The following is a 5,536-nucleotide window of genomic DNA, read 5'->3' on the forward strand; positions in this document are numbered from 1 at the left end:
CTTGTCCCTTGGTTTCTTCCACTAGGCTGTGATGCTCCTTAGGGCTGAGGCAGGTCCTGGCTCCTCTTTTGGCCCCACTGGGCTATGGTCCCTGAAGACTGGAACAGAACTGAGCTGAGAAAATACACGATACCCAAAAAACACTTGATGCACAAAGACACAGATGAAATAATATTATCACAGTCCTCCTCCAAGGCATTCACGTAGTACTGCCCCCACCCTGCCCACCTATAACACTCTTTCAACATGGCTGCCCATTGAAACCAGTCATCCTTTAGATCTCAGCAAATATATTACCTCTCAAAGGCATTATCCCAGGTTGGCCAATTAGCCAAACCCCCTTGTTATACTCTGATGTCAAACTCGGCAGCCTATCAAGATGGCTATTCAGTGGATAGGAATACGATGGTTAGTCAACTGCACAATTATATATTTAATGTCTGATTATATTTTATATTATGCTCCCCTTCCCCCCACTATAACCTTCATTTTACCTAGAAACACATCAACTTCAGGCACCGTGGCATCTTAGGTGTCCCACAGAGTGACTGGGATATAGAAAAATCACAAAACAATGTTTCCTTAGTCAATGAAAAAATGAACAAATATAAAGACGGCACACACAAAAATATGTTTACTGCAACCCTGAGTCCTAAAATGATTAAAAAGCCAATAGTTGGCTTTTATAGATCCAAGGTTGGCCGAAAACCAGCTGGAGGAGAAGTGGTTAGGAAATATATAAAAGCTTTCTAATCATCTTTGTTATGGGGGTGCTTTTAGCCAGACAATTATGTTCTCTTGTTCTCCTTTCAGTAAACAGGTTTCAGAAGGGAGGTGCATTTCCATGATGTTTGCCAATTCTATAGATTTTTTTTTTCTTGAGCTGATGAGTGAATGGTTATTTAAAAAAAAAATAAAGAAAGAAAGAAAAAAAAAGTGGTTCAAATGGAGAGAGTTTTAGCCCACTGAAGCATTAGTTTAGTGTGGTATTTTTTTTTCTTAATTGCTTTGAGAAAAATAGAGACCTTTAATAATTGGAGTGATGTGCCCTTCAAGTGTTGTATGGTTCCAATCTTTGTAAAACTACGTGCAAATATTTTTGAGATGGAATTTAAACTCATCATAGTTTCCTTTATTTTTATGATTATTTTTAATGTAGCATGAAACCAAATTGCTTGTTTCCACCACCACTGTCATGTTTGATGTTTGAAACACTGTCCATATTCAGCACAAATCCTATATATTAACTGCAATGTTCATATAACACATCCATGGAGGGGTCACTGATTTCTCTGTAAAGAGAAGTTCAAATACCAAAATGGTTATCTTTAAAGAATAGAAAGGGCATTTCCACTCACACATTGGGTATTTCATAGAAACTACCTAACCCAAACATATAGATTTTTCTTTTTTTCTATTTTATTCATGTTATTCTGAGAAACTCAGATTCATTGATTTTTACTAACCTATGCCAGTGTTTTCCAAACAGTGCTTTATCTAAGCTAGTGTCTTATCTCCTGTTTTGAAAGTCTTCATGGTAAAGCAGGAGACTGAGTGAAAATCATTTCTTCCTTCATTTATTCACCTGTTCCTTCATCCACCTATTTGTTCAAATATTTGTTCATGGAGTGAAGACAACTTTATTTGAAATCTACCACCTGTCAGAAATGGCACCAGGCTCAGCGTCATGATAGCATGATTCAAATTACCTCTTCACTCCACCTGTGTGCCCCTGCTGGAGGTCGTCCTCACACCGCCGGCAGATACTGCGGTCCTTGTAGTGTTGGTCATTACCTCAACGCGTCTCTCCTTTTCTCACCAAAGCCTTACCTCTTGGGTGCAGAGATGAATTGATTGGATCATCTGATGTTGGGTAGAAAAGGCAGGCGAGTCAACGGTCACAACTCAACGTGGTATGCGTGAAGATAGGGCTGAGAGTAGGTGTGTGAGAGAGCACAGATAAAGGGTGAATCCACCATGCTGAGGACCTAGGGATGGAAAGGGAAGATGACCTCTGAGCTGAGTGTTGTCAGACATGTACAACTGAGTGTAGCAAAGGGGGAAGGAAGGGAACTTAAGAGAGGGAGCCAGGTGTATCTGGATTTCCACAGGCTCGTTGACAGAGAATTTCATAGTCAATTGACATATTTTTCATTAGTCTAATAAATGGGGAGCCTTAGAGAGACTCAGCATGGCCCTCCTGCCTCTTTGTTTTCCACCCCAGGTTCTTCCTTTCACCTTCCATGTGGTCTCCCCTGCTCAGCTGCTTTGTCTAAGTAGAAACTCACTCGCTGCTGCTGGTGCCTGGAGCACAGATTCCATGCCCGTGTCTTTTCAACTGGCGCAATCCTGGGCTGAGCCCCCTTCCAGCCATCTGCTGATCTTGGCCAGTTGTGCAGACTCACCGCCTCTGGTGGAAGGTGATGGTGAGCCTTCTGCAAACGGGAAGCACCCGGCTAATTCTGCTGATGCTGCAAAATGGGAAAGGAAGATAGGCAGTCACCGTTTTTCAAACTGACAGCTGGAAATAAAAAATAAACAGCCATGAGGCCAAATGTTCACCGGGGCAGAGCATCTTGATGGGAAAGTTGAAACTGAATCAACTTAATGAGGAGAGGAGGTGGCTTTGGGTATATTGCCTATCAGAATGCTGGGCATAGGCAAATAAAACCCTCAAACATTGACTTAATAGACATTAAGGAAGGGGATAAGGCCTCCAGGAAGCCTCCTGTACTTCCTATCTACTATCTACATATAACCTCACTTTATCAACACCAATGCACTTATAAGCCAAAATCTGAAATTCTGAAGCAGAGATTGCCTTTTCAGACAGAGTAATACCACAGGACCCAATTAACTGGGGACGAATAGAGAGTGGGAGATAACATATTGTATAATGAGATCAGCTGGGGGATGCAAATGAAATTCCACAGTCTTGTAATGTGATAGAAAAAATATTTATATAAATCATTATATTTATATGTAGAGCATCAAAGAGTTGCCCAAATCCAGTGCCCATGTGAAATCACCCTCTGGGCAATGGAAAATTCCAGGTAAAGTTAGATTCTGGCCCAGAGATGCTCCATTTAGGAAAACCCGAACTGAATGAATCATCTATTATGAATCTGTGGTTGCACTTGGTTTCCGGAAAAGCATAGACCTGGATTCTCAGAAATGTATTCCTCTACTGCTTCAGGCTTTCATTTTGCATGATGTTACAGAAAGAGGTAACAAAGGGAAAGGAAAACCTCAGTCATTTTCACAAACCTACAATTTACCAGATACTGTTGTGTTTTTTTTTTTTTTCACATACCTTCTTTAATTTACTTCACATTCACGCAAGAAACAGAACATAGTTCTTCATTTTACAAATTTGAACTCAAGGCTGTGTGTGTGCTTAGTCACTCGGTCGTGTTTACAAACAAAAATATTGGAAGGGGTCACCATTCCCCTCCCCCCAGAGGAATCTTCCTGACCCAGGGATCAAACCCACAGTTCCAGGATCTTCTGCATTACAGGTACATTCTTCACCAACTTGAGCCATTGGGAACTCAAGGATAGCAGGTGCTAAATGACTTACTTAAGGCTGAAGAGTGGAAAAGCAGGGTCTGGGCCACCATCTCAGAAATGCTAGAAGCAAAGTGAATGACTCTGTTCTAAACAGGACGAATCACAAGTTGTTCCAAGTACTACCTGGGTACATCTGTGTTTTTAATATCTAGGTCCTAGTAAGTCCTAGTCCCCTCATCTTTATAATCCCACCCATCCTGCTGCTGCTGACTAATAATCAGTCATGTCGAACCCTGCAACCCCATGGACTGTAGCCCACCAGCCTCCTCTGACCACCAATCCTGACAAGCTGAAATAAGGTGCTTGCAGTTCAAGGTGCTAACCTGCCCCATCTCTTATCTTCAAGATTTGTGACCTAAAGGAGAACTTTTCATTCACAGTGAAGATTTTGGAATAGAAGGAGAGGTGGAATTTATGCTGTTGTTTGTGACCCTTTCTCTTTGATATTATTTAATAACCAGATAATCTCAGAAACAGAATCAAACCAATGAATACCCAAGGACACAGCTACCTAACTTTCCGTTAAATCACTCATTTTCTATGGTATGTTGGTCACTCGTCCGGGATCTCAGGTTCACATTAAGAAAGTTCCCATGTATGATCCCCATCACCTAGTGGCAGTCACGAGCTATTACAAGAGCTAACAAAATCCAGCACAAATGCTGTTTCTTGTTTGGCTCCCACAGAAGTTTTCCTTTTTTTTTTTTTTTTTTCTTTCTTTTTTTGATGCTCAAAAACTATTTTTTCTTCCAGTTTATTGTGATAATTGACCTACAGCACTGTATAAGTTTAAGGTGTACAGCACAATGGTTTGACATGCATACATCATAAAATGATGATCACAATAAGTGAATATCCATCATCTCATATGGATATTGTTGTTCAGTTGCTCAGTCTGTCGGACTCTGCAACCCCATGCAATGCAGTACCCTAGGCTTCCCTGTCGAACACCAGCTCCTGGAGTCTACTCAAACTCATGTCCATTGATTTGGTGATGCCATTCAACCAGCTCATCCTCTGTCGTCCCCTTCTCCTTCCGCCTTCAATCATTTCCAGCATCAGAATCTTTTCAAATGAACCAGTTCTTCGCATCAGGTGACCAAGGTATTGAAGCTTCAGCTTCAGCATCAGTCCTTCCAATGAATATTCAGGGTTGGTTTCCTTTAGGATGGACTGGTTGGATCTCCTTACAGTCCAAGGGACTCTCAGAAATCTTCTCTAGCACTGCAATGAGAAAGCATCAGTTGTTTGATGTTTAGCCTTCTTTATGGACATTAAATAAATAGAAAAAAGCAAATATTTTTTTCTTGGATTTACTCTCTTAACCTCATGTATAACATAAAGCAGTGTTAATTATATTTATCTTGATGTAATTTTTTAAAAATTCAAATCTATACATGCACTAGCTATATTTTGCAAGAATTAAACAAGAAGAAATTGGAGATGCTGGGGATTGAACCCAGGACCTCATACATGCAAAGCATGCGCTCTACCACTGAGCTACATCCCCATGTTGATGCAATGCTTTTAAATAAGTTTTGTCAGTGTCTAATCAAAGAAACTTGCCTAAACCAAAGTATTTTACCTTAGGAAAAAGAAGCAGTATTATGTCATGTGGATGTAATTTTGATAACAGAAATTGGAGAATATCACAGTTAGTAGCTCAACTCTGGCTTTATAAGAGATATAATATTTTATCTTCCATAGAGGCAGTAAATCCACAATTTACAAATTATTTTCACAGGAAAAGTGACAGCAGATTATATGGAGTAAGTCAGACCAAGATATAATGATCCAAGGATCTATTCCTTTATGAGGATCCAATTAAATTATATATTATTGAAATGTGTGATTATAAAAGTTATATAAGCTCATTATCAATACTTTTTAATATATATTTATACTATCAGAGATAACTTTCCCATGCAGGGTTACTGTTTCCCAGTCTTTCTTATAAAGTTAGATA

At 39.8% G+C, this 5,536-nt stretch overlaps 1 non-coding gene across 1 annotated transcript; it reads right to left on the minus strand.

Annotated features, from left to right (window-relative positions):
- Positions 1-5,008: 5,008 nt before the first annotated feature.
- On the minus strand, positions 5,009-5,080 carry TRNAA-UGC (transfer RNA alanine (anticodon UGC)). Its single transcript has one exon. It is a non-coding gene; the product is annotated as a tRNA-Ala (tRNA).
- Between the last annotated feature and the right edge of the window lie 456 nt (positions 5,081-5,536).

Source organism: Ovis aries, chromosome 6 (assembly GCF_016772045.2).
Source record: "Ovis aries strain OAR_USU_Benz2616 breed Rambouillet chromosome 6, ARS-UI_Ramb_v3.0, whole genome shotgun sequence".
In the NCBI taxonomy this organism is placed as follows: domain Eukaryota; kingdom Metazoa; phylum Chordata; class Mammalia; order Artiodactyla; family Bovidae; genus Ovis; species Ovis aries.